General features: G+C 36.9%; 1 protein-coding gene across 1 annotated transcript in view; it reads left to right on the top strand.

Moving 5' to 3' along the window:
- Nucleotides 1-12,059: 12,059 nt before the first annotated feature.
- Nucleotides 12,060-18,681, top strand: part of HYDIN (HYDIN axonemal central pair apparatus protein) — a 364,500-nt gene continuing 357,878 nt past the window's right edge. Inside the window, exons 1-2 of the mRNA XM_081806373.1 lie at nt 12,060-12,183; nt 16,373-16,512. The gene's annotated coding sequence lies outside the window, so the exon portion shown is untranslated. The remainder of the gene's footprint in view (nt 12,184-16,372; nt 16,513-18,681) is intronic.

Below are 18,681 nucleotides of genomic sequence, written 5' to 3'. Positions count from 1 at the left end.
GTTTATTTTTGTCCTCCCTAAGAAAGAGTTTTATATTTTAGTAGAGGCCTTTATATTATTATCCTGATTTAATTAAATATTTAAATGCATTGAAAATATCTTTTCTGGAATAAATTAAAGATCTAATTTGTGGACTTTACTCCATCTTCAAAACAGTTATTTTGTTTAAGAAGATTTGTATTAAATATTTTTTTCTACTCCAGAGATCTTTGAGTGGAATGAAAAAGCATTTAAAATATTAGGGAGAGTTGGAAAAAAAGGTTGATTGATGCTTTTGTTATTTTACTTATTTTTGATGAGAATATACCTGGTCTTGAAAAATACGTAAACCTTATTTTTCATTTCCAGTTGAACTCATTGTAGTTGTACTGCTGTGGCATGGGTAAATGAAATCAGCTAATCCCTTACATTCTCACATTTTTAGAAATGAAAGTGTTGATTATCAACCCGACAAATCTTATTTTTCGTGTTTAAATACTTTTTCATATTTAAATTGATTTGAAAATAAAATACACTGATATTTCACTTAGTGTATTTTTGCTTTCCAAGATGAAAGTAAGAAATAGGACATTTTAAGTTTTAATTTTTTAATTGTTTTGAACAATGAATGATTATTTTTTATAAAAGCAGTACATGCTTACAGAGATTTTATTTTATTTTATTTTATTTAAATTTTATTTATTTATTTGACAGAGACACAGTGAGAGAGGGAACACAAGCAGGGGGAGTGGGAGAGGGAGAAACAGGCTTCCCACGGAGCAGGGAGCCCGATGTGGGGCTCGATCCCAGGACCCTGGCATCATGACCTGAGCTGAAGGCAGACGCTTAACGACTGAGCCACCCAGGCGCCCCCATGCTTACAAAGATTTTAAAGCATGATGTTTTTTGCTAATTTTTATATTCTAAAAAATAAAAACATTAATTAAACTAGTACAGTTAGGCCTTATTTAAATGTCCTTTGTTACCTGTTGAATACATTTTGAACAAAACTTAGACTTAATGTAAATATTATCCTCTATTAAAATAATGAAAATTTATTATACATAGATGGTACAGATATGCAAGGCCTGACTGAAAATTTGTTTACTACATAGTTACTATTGAAAATAGAGACTCAATTATTTGATAATAGGCCTCTCCACCTTTTTTTTTACTGGATTAAAACTCATTTCAGGCTGATCTTAGGAGCAGAATTAATCATAAAACAAACATTTTAGTATTCCCTAATGAATTTCTATTTGGATGATAAACATTTTTTAGAGCTGGCCTAATGACCATGTAGCAAGTAAACTAAAAGCATACAACGTATAGTAACTCATAATATGTAGGTATGTTTTAAGGCATGTAATTAAAGCAGTAATCATCAAAATTTATAATGAGTTCTTGCTTATTATTTTGTACTTCTAATCAGTGTATTCTTTAGTCTATATAAAGTAACAATCTTTGAATAAGGTGTTCTGCCCCCACCCCACCCCCAGTCTGTTATTTATATTTTCTTAGTTTGGAACAATACAGAAGATCAAAGTAACTTATCTTTGGATAAGTACAAGTTTATACTGGAATGCTTTGGGAAGAGGTGAAAGCTGCTTTATAACCACAGGTATGGTGAAGGTGCCCACCGTTTTTTACTAGTGAAAATATTTAGAAATTACCTGTCATCGAGCATAGGTTAGCATTTAATTTTACTCAAGTGAAAATTTTATTTAAAAGTCTAATCTGCTTATAGTCACATATAGGTTGTATACTCATTTACAAATTGTACCCAGAGTAGTGTTTCCTCTAATTTTAAGATGTTACTCTTTCTGTCTTTCCAGAGTATCTTTATAGACCAAATAGGTGGAATTCTGGGTTTATTGTGTGCCAAGGGTAACAGCATCACTGTAGCCTGTTACCAGACTTTTAATATTATTTATTATTTAAAATTGCAACCACATTGTTGATTTGTGGGTTAAATTGGTCATGATATAATTAAGGAAGATATTTGTAGAGATTGTTCTTTTTCTCTAAACTATTTGTGTACATTCTGCCGAAAAGTTACTTTTACTAAAGTGATTCTGTAGACCCATTTGTGGATAAGCATTTTATTTACATGTGTATCTGCGTCTTTTTTCTATTTAAGCTTGTGCTTCAACAAATTATTTTACTGGGCGAGATAGATGTGCTTTTACTGTCTTGACTTTTGAGAATTTCTGTAGTTCCCAGTGAATTTCAGGATTGAAAAATTAGTCTGCATAGTAGACTGGTTGAGAAACTTCAAAAGAAGCACAAACATATCCTAGTGATTTTTTTTATTAGAGTAAACATCATTCCTGTAACTATTTGATAACTCCAGTAATACTAATCTCTTCCTGGAGCTGTTCAGTCTTAGTATTACCTTAAATTAAGCAATATTACATTGTTCTTTCTTTTTTTTCTCCATTCTTTCATTTTCTTTCCAAAATTATAAATTCAATGGCAGGGTGCTATGGCATATACTTATTTTATATTTCATATTGTCAATATAGATGTTATTTTATATTTCATATCGTCAATATAGGTGTCTTCAGAATACTATTTGATTTTTTTATTATAGAAAACTTACAACCATATACAAAATTAAAATCATGTTAACAACCCCTCATGTACCCTCAGCCAGGTTCCATAACTACCAACCTTTTGCTTAACTTGCTTATTCCTCCTACCCTTTTTTTTTTTTTTTTGGAGTATTTTAAAACAAATTCATGAAATCTCTCCCTAACAGATAAGGACTTTATCACATGTGACAAAATTAATATCACCCAATACTTAGTCCATATTCAAATTTTCCAGGTTGTCTCAAAAGTGCCTTTTTATAGTTGGTTCAAATAAGGCTCCAAGTAAGGTTGGCACATTGTATTTGCTTAATGTGCCTTTGAAGTCTCTCATTTAAAAGTCCCTCACCCTGTTCTGCAGCCCCAACATTTTCTTTTCTATGCCATGTTAACTGTCCTGTACTTGTCCACATGCTGAATTTGGCTGATTACTTTATCTTTTGATTTGTATCTCCATGTCACATATTTCCTATAAATTGCTAGTTAGATGTAGAGGATTGATTACCTTTGGCAAGAAAACTTCCTAAGTGGTATTGTGTACTTCCTTTTTTGTCAGATCATGAAGCACAAAATGGCTAGTTGCCCCCTCTCAGTGACATTAAGGTCAATCAGTTTCAAATGTCAACCTTATTTATACACTACATTTTTCTATCGATCTTTAATAGTTTTAGCCTTTAATGGGTATTGATACTTCGCTCTATTAGAGTTTGCAAATTAGTGATTAACTGCATTTCCTCAGTAGTAATTGGACTTTATTATATGTACTTGAAGTCATCCATTATTTATTTTTTTTGGAAATAGTTTGTTCAGGAAAAACATGGGAAAAGTGGTTCATTTTTTAAAACACCTTATCAGTTTTCCGAAAAATAAGGTGATGTTTTAGCAACCCTCAAAGGTGACTAATGAAATTTTTTTTTTTTTTTTAAGATTTTATTTATTTGACAGAGAAAGACACAGCAAGAGAGGGAACACAAGCAGGGGGAGTGGGAGAGGGAGAAGCAGACTCTCCGCCGAGCAGGGAGCCCGATGTGGGACCCGATCCCAGGACCCTTCATGAGCCGAAGGCAGACGCTTAACGACTGAGCCACCCAGTTTTTTATTATAAATAAAAAACCCATTTTTTGTGGTTTTTTAACTACCTTTAGGAGCTCATGGATGGTTATGTATTTGATGTATTTTAATCAATTACAAATACTGTTCTCACTGATGCTCAAATTATCCTATTTTGACTTGGGTGGGTGGGGGAAGGGCTCCTTCAAGTTGATACCTATGTCATTTTTTATGTAATTCAAACAGTCTTTGATAGCTTCTATACTTTCTGGCACAACATGTGCCCATGTCATCTTGTATATTTCTGCCCAGACCTGACATCATCTTGACTTTAATGGGAATGTCTACAGTACAGTGGTTCTCAAGCTTTTTGGTCTCAAGACTCCTTTACTCTCTTAAAAATTACTGAAGAATCCAAAGAACTTTTGTTCATTGGAGTTATATCTGTTGAGATGGTCCATGTCAGAAGGTAAAACTCATAAAAACTTTAAGTTTCATTAATTAAATGAGAAATAACAATGATAAAACTACTGGCTTAGCATAAATACATTTTATAAAAAATAACTTTCAAAACAAAAGTTAGTGAGAAGCCTGGCAGTGTTTACATTTTTGCAGATCTTTTTTTTGTCTTTATAATAAAAGACAGAGTCTCATATCCGTTTTACATTCAGTCTATTGCACTACATTGTTTTAGTTGAAGTACTTAAGAAAATCTGGACTCCAATAGGTAGTTGGAAAAGGAAGGAGTATTTTAATAACCTTTTTGGGTAATTATGGATATTCTTTGATGCTACTCCAAAACTTGACAGGTGATAGTTTCTTAAAAGATTGCAAAGAAGAATCTTAAGCTGTATTAATGAACTTCTTGTACTCTGTTAAAATCCATTGGTCTGTCTTGCACTTTGAAGGGATCGCTTACTCACATGTGGTTTTGTAGCCCCATGAATTTGTCATTTGGAAAGTGAGTTCATTGAGTTATGCAGATCTTGCAAATGTTTGACGTGTTTGATTTATATGGTACCAAAAAAATTGCATTTTTAAACATCACTGCTGATCTCATCAGAAAAAAATCTAAGTATTGAGAAGTTGTCAGACTCAGGGTGGTGGACAGAAATTTTCTAAAATTTTAATTTTTGCTTGAATGCTTGAATTCTCTCTTAGCGACAAATATTGTCAGTTGTTTTCCTTGAAATGAGAGCTCACCTTATTAATTATTGAGGAAACATCTGCCGAATACCCAAGTCTATAACTAAAAACTATAACTACCAACTATATAATAACTTTAGTTTGTCTCCCAGTTGTTCTTCCAAGTAAATACGATGTTCGTGAAAAATACACAACTTCAGTTTGCAGCTCAGTTGCATAAATGCTTTTCCTGGTGACAGTCATCCTACTTTGGTATGCAATGGAAGTGCTTTATACATACTTGCCATTTCTTCATCTAGAATATTAAAGGCATGGACTCAAGGGTCGAAACTTAATAAATTTGATTATTTTTACTGCTTCATCCAGGATATTCTTAAGTAAAAAATTGCTCTTTTTCCACCACCATGAACATGTGTGTTGAAGAATACACTGACTACATAGAGGAGTTTAGTGCCACTCCCTTGATTTGTGCTAAGGCACCAGCAATTCTGCTCACCACTGCTTTTGTATCATCATAGTGTAAAGGGGAAATAAATAATGTCTTGGTCTGGATCCACAGACTATATAGTTGGAGAACTGCTGTCCTAGTCTATTCCCTTTATATCAATTGCTGATTTTTTAAAGTTTATATTCTTATTTTTATTTATATCAATGAGGTATTCCTATTTTTGAGGCTTTTAAAAAATCTAAATAAGTGTTCTGTTTTTCCATTACTAAAATCTGTGGAGATGAGTATGTTTTTCTCTTTAGTTCTAGTAAAATGATTAATGGATTCCAAATACTGAACCCCTCTTACATTTCTGGAATAAACACTACTTGATCATGATGGATTTTTGGATTCTGTTTGCTAACATTTTATTCACAATTTTTGCATTAATATTAATAAATGAGATTGGTTTATAGTTGTATTTTATTATGCAGTGTTTGGTTTTGGAATCGATGTTAAATTGGCATTATAAAAATAATTTGGGTATTTTTTCTTTCAGTGCTCTGAAATAGTTTAAGTAGCATATACATCATCTGATCTTTACAGGTTTGGTAGATTTCTTTGTGAAATCAGCTGGGCCTAGCTTTTTGGCAGGGGAGCTCTTTTACAACTTTCTACTTCTATATTTCTTTTTACATAATTCACTTGTTTAGGATGTTTATTTCATCTAGATTTTCTTTAAATAGTTTTTATTTCATATAGTTGTACAAAGTCATCTCATGATTTAAAAAAAATCCTGTTCTTACTAGATTGTGTGCTTGTGCTTTCTCATTTTCTTTTCTTTTGTGTGCTTGTGCTTTCTCATCTTTTAAAAATCAAGTTAGCAGTTTGTTTTGTTGATTAGTTTTCAAAGAACCAGCTATTTTGGTTTACTTACTGTTTTTTTCTAACTCCTCGATTTCTGCTTTATTTTTAAAAATTGAGATATAATTGACATATATTAGTTTCAGGTGTATAACATAATGATTCTGTATATATATATATTTATTGTGAAATAATCACCACAGTAAGTTTAGTTAACATCACTGTACAGTTATAATATTTTTCTTATTATGAGAAAGATCTGCTTTCTTAGCAACTTTCGAATATAACACAGTGTTATTAACCATGTATATGTATATATAAAACCCCTGCCACTGGGGCGCCTGGGTGGCTCAGTCGGTTAAGCGTCTGCCTTCGGCTCCGGTCATGATCCCAGGGTCCTGGGATGGAGCCCCACGTCCAGCTCCCTCCCCTCCCTGCTCCAGCTCTTTCTCACTATCTGTCTCTTTCTCTCAAATAAATAAATAAAAAAATCTTAAAACAAAAAAAACCCCTGCCACTGGCAAACACCAATCTGTTCTCTATATTCATGAGCTCGTTTAAAAAAATTTTTTAATATTCATATAAATGAGATCATATGGTATTTATCTTTTTCCATCTGACTTACTTAGCATTAAAGCCCTTAAGGTCCATCATCTTGTTGCAAATGGCAGGATGTCCCTTTTTTATTTTTATTTTTTTCAAAAAAATTTTTTTTTAAGATTTTATTTATTTTTTGACAGAGAGAGAGCCAGAGAGGGAACACAAGCAGGGGGAGTGGGAGAAGGAGAAGCAGGCTGCCTGCCAAGCAGGGAGCCCCATGCGGGGCTCGATTCCAGGATCCTGGGATCATGACCTGAGCCGAAGGCAGACGCTTAATGACTGAGCCACCCTGGCGCCCCAGGATGTCCCTTTTTTTTTTTTTTTAAATGGCTGAATATTTCATCTCCTTATCCATTCATCCATCAGTGGACACTTAGGTTGTTTCCATGTTTTGGCTATTGTGAATGATGCTGCAGTGAACATGAGAGTGCAGATATCTTTTTGAGTTAGTGTTTTCTTTCAGATTAAAAATTCAAGTGAAATTGCTGGATCATATGGTAGTTCTATTTTTAATGTTTTGAGGAACTTCCATACTGTTTCAGTGTAGTAAAACATAGAGGCTGCACCAGTTTACATTCCCACCAACAGTGCAACATCCTCACCAACACTTATTTCTTCTTCTTCTTCTTTTTTTTTTTTTTTATAATAGCCATTCTGACAGGTGTGAGGTAATATCTCATTGTGGTTTTGACTTGCATTTCCCCAATGATAAATAATGTTGAACATCTTTCATGTACCTGTTTGCCATCTGTATGTCTTTGGAAAAACGTCTATTCAGATTCTCTGCCCATTTTTTAATTGGGTGGTGGTTGTTTTGCTATTGACTTGTAGGAGTTCTTTATATATTTTGGATATATTTTTTAAAGATTTTATTTATTTATTTGATGGAAAGAGCCAGAGAGCACAAGCGGAGGGAATGGCAGAGGGAGAGGGAGAAGCAGATTCCCCACTGAGCAGGGAGCCCGATGTGGGGCTCGATCCCAGGCCCCTGGGATCATGACCTGAGCCAAAGGCAGCTGCTTAACCACTGAGCCACCCAGGTGCCCCTATATTTTGGATATTAACCCTTTACCAGATATATCATTTGCAAATATTTTCTCCCAATCCATGAACATGGAATATCTTTCCATTTATTTGTGTCTTCTTTAATTCTTTCATCATTGTCTTATAGATTTTAGTGTATAGGTCTTTTACCTCTTTGGTTAAATTTATTCCTAGGTATTTTATTTTATTTTTTGATGCAGTTGAAAATGGGATTGTTTTCTTAATTTTTCTTGTGATAGTTTGTTATTAGTGTAGAGAAACATAATAGTATTTTGTATATTGATTTGGTATCCTGCAGCTTTCTTGAATTTTTTTATTAGCTCTAACAGTTTTTTGGTAGTGTCTTAATATTTTCTGTATATAATGTCATCTGTAAATAGTGACAGTTTTACTTCTTTCCAATTTGGATGACTTTTTTTTTAAACACTTATTTGAGAGAGAGAGAGAGAGCATGAGCAGGGGGAGGGGCAGAGGGAGTAGGAGAAGCAGACTCCCCACTGAGCAGGGAGCCCAACACTGCCAGATACCAGGACCCTGGGAACATGACTTGAGCTAAAGGCAGATGCTTAACCGACTGAGCCATCCAGGTGCCCCATGGATGACTTTTATTTCTTTTTCTTGCCAAGTGCTCTGGCTAGGACTTGTAAAACTATGTTGAATAAAAGTGGTGGAGGTGAGCATCCTTGTCTTATTCCTCATCTTAGAGAAAAGATTTCAGTTTTTCACCACTGAGTATCATGTTAGCTGTGGGCTGTCATTTATGGCTCTTATGTTGAGGTATGTTCTCTCTATACCCAATTTGTTGAGAATTTTGATCATAAATCGGTGTTGAATTTTGTCAAATGTTTTTTCTACATCTGTTGAGATGATCATATGATTTTTTACCCTCATTTTGTTAATGTAGTATAAAACATGAATTGATTTGCAGATGTAGAACCATCCTTGAAGCTCTGGAATAAATCCCATTTGATCATAGTGTGTGATTTTTTTTTCCCCATATATTGTTGAATTTGGTATGCTAATATTTTATTGGGGATTTTTGCATCTATGTTCATAAGAGATATTGGCCTATAGTTTTCTTGTGTCATCCTTGTCTGGTTTTGGTATCAGGATAATGCTGGCCTTGTAAAATGAGTCTGGAAGTGTTCCTTCCTCTTCTGTTTTTTGGAAGAGTTTGACAAGATTTGGTATTAATTCTTCTTTAAATATTTTGTAGGATTTACCAGTGAAACTGTCTGGTCCTGGACTTTTGTTTCTTTGGTGGTTTTTATTACTGATTCAGTCTTCTTACTAGTTATCTGTTCAGATGTTCTTTTTTCATGATTAGGTCTTGGTAGGTTGTATGTTTCTGGGATTTATCCATTCCTTCTAGGTTGTCCAATTTGTTGGTATGTAATTATCATAATAGTCTCTTATGATCCTTTTTATTTCTGTGGTATCAGTTGTGATGTCTCCTCTTTCATTTCTGATTTTATTTGAGCCCCCCCTCTTTTTTTTTTCTTGGTGAGTGTAGCTAAAGTTTTGTCAATTTAGTTTATTTTTTAAGAAAAACAACTCTTAGTTTCATTGATCTTTTCTGTTGTCCTCTTAGTCTACTTCATTTATTTCCACTCTGAGCTTTGTTTTTTCCTTTCTTCTACTAACTTTGGGCTTCATTTGTTCTTTTTCTAGTTCCTTGAGGCTTAAGATTAGGTAGTTTATTTGAGACTTTTCTTGTTTCTCGAGGTAGGCATTTACTGCTGTGAACTTCCCTCTTAGAACTGCTTTTGCCGTATTCCACATGTTTTGATAGGTTGTATTTCCATTTTACTTTGTCTCAAGGTATATTCTGATTTCTCTTTTGATTTCTTCTTTGATCTATTGGTTGTCTAGTAGCATGTTGTTTAATCTCCACAATTTTGGAATTTTCCAGTGTTCTTTTTATAATTGATTTCCAGTTTCCTATCATTGTGGTTGGAAAAGATGCTTGATCTGATTTCAGTCTTCTTAAATTTATTAAGACTTATTTTGTGGCCTAACATGATCTGTCCTGGAGAATGTGCCATGTGTGCTTAAGAAGAATGTATATTTTGTTGCTTGTGGATGGAATGATCTTTATATATCTATTAAGTCTGTGTGATTTAATATGTTATTTAAGGCCAGTGTTTCCTTACTGATTTTCTGTGTGGATGATCTAGATATTGATGAAAATAGAGTATTAAAGTCCCCTGCTCCTATTGTATTGCTGTCTATTTCTCCCTTTATGTCTGTTAATATTTGCTTTATCTATTTAGTTGCTCCGATGTTGGGCTCCCCTGTGGCATTGTAGACAGTGACTGGAGTCAGGGCCATCTCTGAGTCTACAAGCAATTCTGGGGGCCTTAACTGTCTACATGCACTTGTGTAGCTGCAGTATGTGCATAGGTATATGGGTGCCTGCATAGCCATGGGGAACAGCTGTGGGGGTCTAGGCTGCCATCTCGCATGCACATAGCTGTTGAGGCTGAGGCTGGCAGTGTGGATCCTGGGTTTTGCTGGGGAGGGACTCAGGTAGCTGGTATCTGTGAGCATGAAAACCTGTAGGGTAAAAATCTCATTGGCAAAATCTGCAGGAGGTCTGCAGTGGCTGTGCTAGCCGTTGGATTCCTCAGCAGCAAAAAGCTGCTGGGGTCCTCTGTGAAGCAGTCTGGTGCTCGGGTCTGTAATGAGATTCTCAGTGATGAAAGCCAGGGATGGGGTCTTAGCATCTGCAAGGGCTGTTGAGGTCCTTAGCACTGAAGATTTTTGTGGTCCTCTCCAGAGCAGGCCACTAAGAACCACAGTTGCTCACAGTGTGTGGCTGATACTGGTAGCCCCTGCCCTTGTTCTCTGTTCTTAGCCATTTCTAGAGGTTTCAGCTTTGCTGGTTTCTGGGTAGGGTGAAACTGAAATGTGTTCTTTATGCAGTGCTCCGAAAGGCTGGGGAAGCTTGTCGCTCACCCTGCTTTCCTTTTACCAGTATGGGGAACTCTTTTAGGCTGGGGAGTTCCCTCTTGGCACAGAACAGTGCCAGCCTGGGGGATGGGATGATGCAGGCAAAATGAAACTTCTTCCTACCCTTTTTGTATGGTTATTCTCAGGTTTTTTTTTTTTTCTCTATTGTGTTGCTGAATCTTTTTCTTTTTTTTTTTTTTTTAAAGATTTATTTGTTTATTTGAGCGGGGGAGGGGCAGAGGGAGAAGGAGCGAGAGAATCTCAAGGAGACTCCCTGCTGAGCAGGGAGCCTGATGCAGGGCTCAATCCCAGAACCCTGTGATCATGACCTGAGCCAAAATCAAGAATTGGATGCCTAACCAACTGCACCACACAGACACCTCTGTTGCTGAAGCTTCTTAAGTGGACTTAAGTGAACTCTCCCAGAGCTATTTTTTATTCATGGATAAGTGTCTAATTGTTTTTTTTGCAGGGGAATGGATTCTGGAAGCTCCTACTCCTCCATCTTGATGATGTTACTCTCTCATTCAGTCCTTAAAAAATGTCCCTCTACTGTCTTCTAGCTGGCATGTTTCTAACAAGATGGCTGTTACAATTCTTATGTTTATTTCTCTTTAATAATTTCCCCCCTTTGGCTGCCTTCAAGATTTTCTCTTTGTTTTGTGTTTCAGAAGTTGGATATGATATGTCTGTCTCTGGCTTGGATATTTTGGTTAATGGTTTGATCTGAAGTTTGATAGGTGTCATTACTTTTGAAAATTCTTAGCCATTATCCCTTCACATATTTATTCTACCCAGTTCCCTGTCTTTTTTTCTTTCTGGAATTCTAATTGCATATCTGTCAGATCATTTGCTATTGTCCTGTATTTCCTGGACGCTATATTCTCTTTTTATCTTTTACTCTTCTCTCTTTCAGTTTGGGTATTTTTGAGTTCACTCTTCTTCGCTTAGTTCTGTTAAGTCTACTGATGAACCTGCCAGTGACAATCTGAATCTCTAACATTGTGTTTTTTATTTCCACCATCTTCATTTGATTTTTTCTTAGTTACCATTTCTGCTGAAATTACTCATCTGACAATGAATGTTGTTCACTTTTTCCATTGGAGCCTTTAGCATATTTTCGTAGTTATTTTTAAAAAAAATTTTTAAAAGATTTTATTTTCAAGTAATCTCTACACCCCATGTGGAGCTCGAACTCACAACCCTGAGATCAAGAGTCGCACGCAAGAGGCACCCCCGTATTTATTTTAAATTAAATGTTGATAGCTCCAACATGTGTGTTATATATATAAGGTTTGGTTCTGTTGATTGTTTTGTCTCTTGGCATTATGAAGTTATTTCCCTTGATTTTTTTTTATACCACATCACCAGTGATATTTTTGTTTGTTTTTGTTTTTATTTTTATAAGGGAGATGGAGAAGAATCTGGGCTGGACTCGTGGCCTTCCTACAGCAGCTGCTCTTCCTCACCCTTAAGCATGTACCATGCATGAGGGATGCTTTCTCAGGACTCTTCCCATCATTTTTTTTTGTGAGTACCCATTGGTATCTATAGAGAGAGAAGCCTGCAAACGGTGTTAACTCCCCTTATATCTGTAGCCTTTAGGGCTCCCTAGTGTGCCACCAGCCAATACTTAGCCTCCACTATTTTGTTGATAATTCTAGGTGAATTCTTCTTCCCAGTGTTCACCTGCCCCAAGTAAATAAGTGCTTGCGCTCAGTGTCTCCCTGTAGGCGCTTGTCTCAGCCCGGATTTGGGACTAGTTGGCATTTCCTTAGCTTCACCTGTGATGGATCCAGGAAAAGTTATTCACTTGCAGTTTGTTCAACTTTCTTTCTTTTTTTTAATTGTCAGGATGGGAGAGACATCCTTTCTAGCTCTTTTCCAGCTCTCTATACCCACAAAGAAACCAGAAACTGTATCTTCCCCTTTATTCCTGATATCGCTACTGGTAGGGTGACTATTTGTCCTGGTTTATACCAGTATAATTATTGATAGCATCACCCTTTCACTCAAGAGTTTCTTTGTTTGAATGATAAATGATCACCCTGTCCTTGAAAATATTACATAAATGAGGTTTCACCAGGAGCATATGTTAAGTTTGAATGGACTTGTTTATCCTGGATAAAACTAAAATATTGATCATTTTGGTGATATTCAAAAGGACCTAGGGAGAAAAGGTGTTGATGAAAGACACATCAACCAAACCCAATATGTAGACTTGTTTCACTCCAAAAGGATTTTTGTTAGGTAATCAGAGACGTTTGAACATCGGCTAGATATTAGAAGTGTTAAAGACATTGTGATTTTGTTAAGTATTATAATAATATAGATAGATTTTCAAAAAATCTTATTTGTCAGATAAATTCTGATGCATTTCGAGGTGAAATGGTATGACAATGAGAATTTATTTTAAAATACTCAAAAACAAAAAGAGGTGAAGAGGAGAGAAATGTGATAGATAAAAACAAGAATGACAAAATGGTAATTACTGAAGTTAGGTGATGTGTACATGGGGGTTCATTATTTTATTATCTCATCTTTTTCTTATTTTTATCAATTTTCATAATAAAAACTTTAAAAAGAGACAAGGATATTATAAGGAACATAGTTCTTAAAAAAAAAAAAAAGGATAATTATCCTATAGTTTACACTGGTAAAGGTGATTTTTTTCTTATGGCTGATCAGAGGCCAGCAAGGCATGCCTAAAACTTCTTCTGAAAACTTTCTGTGCTTCTGTGATTATTTAGCAAACCAGGTAATTAGTGCTATGCTAGGTACAGGGAGAACAAAAAGAGGTGAAATACCACGGTTTCCATGCAGTTCAGTCCTGCTAGCCACACTGGGCCAGGAGGAGGGCATGATGTCTTAATGCTGATTCCATTTAATGTCTACTTTGTGCAAACTTACGTTAGAAGGGATGCACTCCTTTTTCTGGTGCAAACTTCTGTTAGAAGGGATTTGTGCAAACTTATATTGGGGGCGGGTAACAAGGCTATGAACTCCATGAGGGCAAGGACTGTTCACTGTTTTTAATAGAAAAATGGTATACCTAGTACCATTACTAGCACATAAAAGACATGAAATAAATATTGGATGAAGAAATGAATGAATAAAGTCACGTCTGCTTCTTGCCACATAAAAGGAACCTAATAAATATTGTATTTGTTGAATTGACTTGTGAGTGACAGAATTGAAAAGAGAATTTTAGAGTTTATATATCCATCTAGTGCTAGACCTCTTCCATGTCTTTGAAAGATGCTCAGATGAACAGAATCAGCCAATGCGATGTCTGTGAACAGACAAGGGAAGCCAAAATGAAGTGCAATTTCATTTAAAACTAAAAGAACAATATACAGTTACATACATGTCACCTTTCTTTCAAATATATTCATGGAAATGATTAGGAGAGGACAGTGATTCTCTTCTCCCCTCTAAAAGTCCTCATGCTATATATCGCTCTGCGAGGAAATCAGGAGACTTTGTAATATCCTGTCTGCAAAAAATTGAAACGACAGGTATCCTTAAACATATAGATGTAATTACTCATGGTCTGCTTGTTTTGATGAGCATGCAAGAGTGACAAGTTAATAATAAATCTCCAGCTCATCCAGGGAAGGTGGCTAAGGAGGTGCTATGGTTTAATTTACATCTTTGGAAGCACTGAAGATTTAATAATCTCCCTGCCTCATACATCAAACTAACACCCCCGAGGCAGAAAAGCAAAACATTTTTAACTGTTAATCTGAGAAGCAATAAAATCCTGTCTCAGGTCACAAATAAATTGAGTTTCTGGTGGTTTCAATGGACGCCTAGTGTGTGTGATTTATTCAGATTCTGAAGCTATTCAGGACCCCTGGGAACCTTGGCTACAAACCCAACAAGCTGGGAACGCCATGGGGATTGCCAGTCTAATCAGAAGGTCTAGACCAAGGGCAGTGACTGATTTTACCTTAGGTCTACCCAATTTATTTTACCTTCTATGTCAACTACACGTAGATTATGGAACACAAGCATATGTGAATTTGAGATTCAGTTGTAAATGACTGCTTTTAGTTGGGATTGTAACCATCTTTTTGCTTATATAGTACTTGTTCTCAAAAGATCAAAAGCTGTTTTGAAGTTTTTACTTTCAAAGCATAGGATTTTAACTTGGCTAGAGAAACTGGGATGCAGGTGGGGGGAATAACCCTTCTTGGCACGGTAAGCCATTTGCGAAATCTAAGCAATGTTCAGATTTCCAGCTCTTCGTTTCTTAAGCAGCTAAGCTGTGAAGTATATTGAATTTATTAATTTGGAAAACTGTTTCCTTATTGATACCATCTTCCTTGTTTAAGAAAGGGCCATGAGGATCTCAGAGAAAGAGGAAGGTAGAGTTTGTGCATTTGCAGTATGCATGTGTATATTCATTGGTCCAGTTTGTCATGAAATAATTTAAGGAATTAGATTATAAAATATGATCTCAGCTCATCTTTTTACTGATGCTGCTTATAATTTCACAATGGAATCATTTGTGATATTTAATGCACCATTATAGGACATAGAAAAAAGAGCCTAAATTGGTGGCCTAAAAATAGCTAAGTCCCCTCCTCCTCTATGTCCCTCCAGCTCTTCATGGCTCTAAATCACAGCTGTAAATTAGAGTTGCATTTTGTCATGTCTTCCAAGGGCACGCTTACTGACATAGAATGAGCTTCAGATTATTACTAGCACCATCCATTCAACTTAGGAATTAGGAAAACTTACCACCCCAGATACACCTGGGCTGCTTCTGCCTCCCTCTCTCTGAGGAAGGCTAGATTCTTCCTGTTAGGAGTTCAGGTAGCGCCAGGTGGGAGACACCCTGGAGGAGAATCTCTTCCTCCTTCAGTAATTAGCAAATATCTATTAACCATCTTAGGTCCTGGGGATGTAAAGGCCATGTGAAGACAGAGAGCACTGTGTCAGTTTCTTATTGCTATCATTAACAAATGACCACAAATTTAGTGGCTTAAAACAACACAGATTTCTTGTCTTCCTGTTCTGAAGTTCAGAAGTCTAAAATCAACATATTGGCAGGGCTGGGTTCCTTCTCAAGGCTCTAGGGGAGAATCTGTTTCCTAAACTTTTCCAGCTTCTCAAGGCTGCCTGCATTCCTTGGCTCATGGCCCCTTCCTTAAATCACATCAACGACCACTTCTGCTGTTACATCTGCTGCTCTTCAGTATGATCTCCTGCCTCCCTCTTATAAGGATTCTTGTGATTACATTGAGCCCATCTGGGTAATCCAAGATAATCACCCCACTTCAAAACCGTTAATTTAATCTCATCTGCAAAGTCCTGTTTTCCATATATGGTAACATTCACAAGTTCCAGGAATTAGGATGTGGACATTTTAGCAGGGGCTGTTTTTTAGCACAGAATTTGGCATTGGCCAGTTCTGCCACTCACATGACTTAACATGACCATCAAGTATGTTTCTTTTTTTAATTTTTTTTAAGATTTTTTTTTTTTCTTAAATTTATTTGACAGAGAGAGAGACAGCGAGAGAGGGAACACAAGCAGGGGGAGTGGGAGAGGGAGAAGCAGGCTTCCCGCCGAGCAGGGAGCCCGATGCGGGGCTCGATCCCAGGACCCTGAGATCATGACCTGAGCTGAAGGCAGACACTAAACGACTGAGCCGCTCAGGCGCCCCATGTTTCTTTTTTTAAAAAAAATATTTTATTTATTTATTTGTCAGAGAGAGAGCATGCCAGGCGGAAGAAGAAGCAGGCTCCCTGCTGAGCGAGGAGCCCAATGTGGGACTCGATCCCAGGACCCTGGGACCATGACCAGAGCCAAGGCAGACGCATAACCGACTGAGCCACCCAGGCGTCACAGGTAAGTTTTTTAACCTTTCTGAATCTCAATCTTTTTATCTGGGAAGTGGCATAAATAATACCCATCTCATAGGGTTGTGTTAAGATTAAATGCCTAAAAACTACACTGTGTCTGAACCATATGATTAGTTGAGTGAGTGAAAAGTTAATGAATTACTGTTTTTACAGTTCAGTGATGCAAGGGCATAGTCTCACCTTTTTGAGGACTTCTGGGTCTATTGGAAAAGATAAACAGGTAAACAAATAATTATAACAGTGTGAGGCAATGTGACATACGCTATATTTGTCTCAGGCTCCAAGAATCCTCCATGCATGATTTCAATCGGTCTTCTATAGATGGTCACCTAACCTTGAGTTTTGAGGTGAAGGAAGGCAAAATACAGAAAGTTGTCTGAAGCTGTGGCTGAAGTGAAATGTCAGGTCCTAGAAGGTTGTGTGGTTTCTTTTTTTTTTTTGGTGAGGTCATGTTTTTTCTAAGAAAAAAGGTAGTTCCTGGTCTTGAGATATTATATTAACTCTCTTGGCCTTAGGATTTATGCTTTTTAACAAGTTGGGGCTTGGAGGGCTTAGGACTGTATTGTATGGTAAAAGGAAAGACAATCGTGCAGGTCTGTAAGAGAAAGTTGAAAGTCCTTCTGTTCTTTTCTCTTCTGGCTCTCTTCCTCTTGCTACTGACCTTCACTCCTTCCATCCCCCATGTGAAAAGAGTGCTATCTGATTGAAAACATTCTAGGGTTCTAGTTGGGCCAAGTTGGCTAGAGACTCTAGAATCCCTGTGTGTGAAAATATGGGCACTCTGGGTGGGTACCATTCACGTGTCTCTACCATCCAAGCTGCTTGAGTGGTGAGGACCAGGTCCACTGTTTTCTTTCTGTGTATATCCTTTCTCTGTGTATTAGCTGGGTATCCCCTTTCCTCATCTTACTTGACCTTTCAGCAGCATGGGACACAAACTCTTCATTTGGCTTCTAGAACATTGCTTCCTTCTCTTTCTATTCATGTCCATTCCTTCTCAGCCATCTCTGCTGGGTCTTCCTCATTTTTCTGACTTAATTTTCAAATTTGCCAAAGCTCAGTCTGGCTTCTTCCCTTTTCTGCCACCAACATCCCACCCTTATGGATTTAAATACTATTGCTGTATTGACGATGTTTGCATTAGTTTTCCACTGCTACTCTAACAAATGACTACAAATTTAGTGACTTCAAACAACACTGATTTATTATCTTACAGTTCTTTAGGTTAGAAGTTTGACATGGTCTTGCTGGGCTAAAACAGCCTCTCACCAGGGCCACATTTGTTTCTGGAGGCTCAAGTAGACAATCCATTTCTTTGCCTTTTGCATCTTTTAGGGGCTTTCTACATGCTTTAGCTTGTGGTTTCCTTCCTGTGTCTTCAAAGCCATCAATGTCTTATCTCTTGGACCCTCTTCTTTCATCAGCTCTCTCTCTTTCACCATAGCCAAGAAGAGTTCTCTGCTTTTAAGGACCTCTCTGATTTGATTGGGCTCAGTCATATAATCCAGGATAATTGATCCATCTCAAATTCCATACCCTTAATCATATCTGTGAAGTCTCCCCCCACCCATGGGAAGTAAGTAATATATTCAAAGATTCTGAGGATTAGGTCATGGACCTCTTTGGGGGGACATTGTTCTGCCTACCACAATGCCCAAATATATGTCTCCAGCCTAGACCATTCTCCCAAACTCCAGAACCGCATATTCAACTACCTACTTGATTTCTCCATTTGGATGTTTAATAGATCCCTAGTTTGACCAAAACTGAGCTCCTTAGCAACTTCCCACAAACCTGCTTCTCTCATAGTCTCTGTCGTATCAGCTGATGGAGCTACCCTATCAGTTGCTTAGGTCAAAACCTAAGAAGGATTTTTGACTTTTTTTCTCTCTCTCTCTCTCATACCTATCTCTAGTCCTTCAAGCAAATCGCGGTGGCTCTACTTTTAAAGCTGTCCATTGTGTGGCCACTTGTCCCTCCCTTCCTGCTATCACCCTGTCTTAGCCACCAGCATCTCCCCCCTAGGTCATTACAGTAGCTTCCTCACTGGTCTCTGTGTCTATGCTTTGCTCCCCCTCGCTCTGTACTCAACACAGCAGCCAGAGCCATTTTGTTAAAATGCAAGTTGGATGAAGTCATTCCTCTTTTTTTTTTT

This window comes from Leptonychotes weddellii, chromosome 16 (genome assembly GCF_054177405.1).
Source record: "Leptonychotes weddellii isolate Sample4059 chromosome 16, ASM5417740v2, whole genome shotgun sequence".
NCBI classification, from domain to species: domain Eukaryota; kingdom Metazoa; phylum Chordata; class Mammalia; order Carnivora; family Phocidae; genus Leptonychotes; species Leptonychotes weddellii.
The sequence above is the reverse complement of the archived record's forward strand: the minus strand, read 5'-3'. Positions and strand labels throughout refer to the sequence as shown.